This window comes from Cupressus sempervirens, chromosome 4, assembly GCF_028749045.1.
Source record: "Cupressus sempervirens isolate cs-2001-9-10 chromosome 4, ASM2874904v1, whole genome shotgun sequence".
Classification (NCBI taxonomy): domain Eukaryota; kingdom Viridiplantae; phylum Streptophyta; class Pinopsida; order Cupressales; family Cupressaceae; genus Cupressus; species Cupressus sempervirens.
Genome location: NC_143121.1, coordinates 665,005,484 through 665,007,364, shown reverse-complemented (window position 1 = coordinate 665,007,364; position 1,881 = coordinate 665,005,484).

Sequence of the window (1,881 nt, the reverse complement as noted above, 5' to 3'; positions counted from 1 at the left end):
ACATGGGAGCATTAAATCCCATTTAAACTTAACCCTTAGAAATGGACCTAGATTAAATGTAATTTAAGACTGTACCATTTCAAAACCCAAAAAGATAGCCTAGAAGTGTGAGAATGAAACTTTCCAAAGCTCGATATCCCAAAACTCCAAGAAATTAAAAATTGGACCTAGGGTCAGGGATGAGGTTGACCTTGCCCTAGGTCAGGGTTGAGGTTGACCTTGACCTAAAAGGTCATCCTTGATCCAAAAAGTCAAAGTCCTCAATTTCACAAAGAAAGTTATCAAAAATAGGCTAGCTAGAAATAGAGAGAGAGAGAGAAGCAGAAAAGGGGGAAAACAACTAGATCCATGCAAAGAACTATTCAAGGTTCTTGACATGACCTCAAACTGCTTACTCAGAGGGCTAAACACTCTTAATATGGAAGTGCTTCCATTTTAAGATGATACAAGATTCAATGTATCTGAGTTGGTAAATGGTTGTGTAGAAGAGAGGAATTCATGGAAACCCTAATGAATTTGATTTAGCGAAAAAAATATAACCATATAAGGATTGAGCAAGAAGGTTAAAGGTGTTGGTCAAGTTTCTAAATGAGTTGATAGCCAAATCGTACAGAAGGGAATACCGAGAAGATTTGAAGTGTGAAGGAAAGTGGATTTGATGGAGTTAGTGTGTTGACAAGTCAACAAAGAAGATATTTGAGTACAATGAAGATCTAAACAAAAAAAGGTAGTTGCATATGTAGGAGTTGATGAAATCCAACTCCACAGCTCACCAAGATCACCTACATGCAAATAATCTGTCGAAGGGAAACAAAAGAAAGAAGAGGTGGAGCTTGGAAAAACCCTAAACAAACTTGAGAGAGAACATATTGCAAAACAATGAAATTGTATTTACGATGAAAATGAAATGATATATGTGTAAATAAAAAGAGAGAACCCGGATATAAAGGCCTCATGGAAGATTGTAGAACAAGCTAAAAAGTGGTAGAAGATAAGGTTGACAACTAAGCACTCTTCCACAACAAGGTGGAACGTGCTAGAAGGGAACAAATTCTTGTGTTGTCAACAACTCATCACTACAATAATTAAATGAATGCATTAACCTAAGTAAGATTAAGTAAATAGAATAAATAATTAATTATTTACTCTAACAACATATTTATTAGATCATTTCACTATTACTTTCTAACCATTGTAGTAGGAAATCTCTTAACCAAGAAAATTTAATAGTCCTATTTGAAATCCTTTGTAAGATGACATTGTAGTGAATAATCAAAGTCCTTTAGATAGGCCACTCATTGAAGGGTGATATGGTCTAGATGATATTTGATGAAAATCACCTAACATGATCACACCTAGCAAATGTGGATGTAATCTTTAGCAAGGATTGGCTCTTAACCGAGCTCACTTCAAAAAAGTGAATTATTTTTCGGTGAGAAGTTCAAGGTGGTTTTTACCCAAATTGGGATTCAACATTAAAATTATTGGCATTAATGTGTGTATGAATGTTTTACATGTTATTTTATGTTTGCATGTACAAATTATTATCTACTGTTGTGGGTCGGTTGAATAGTTTAATTTGTATCCTTGGTGAACTTGTTGATAATTTTTAAGTTTTTAAAATTACTAAAAAGTGTGAAAGGGACCTAAGGATAATTGATTCACCCTATGCTCAGTTATTTAACAATTGGTATTAGAGAAAATGTTCTTGAAAAAATGTTTGAAAGAGTTAAGCTAAAAATCCAAAGATGTATAAGAGAGAGGTATCCAAGTTGAATAGGGAGGTTTTTTCTTTATGGAAAAGAAGGATTAAGTTGTACATGTCTATTAGTAAAGATTATGAATTATACTACTTGAATAATCATTACTTATTGCCACCCC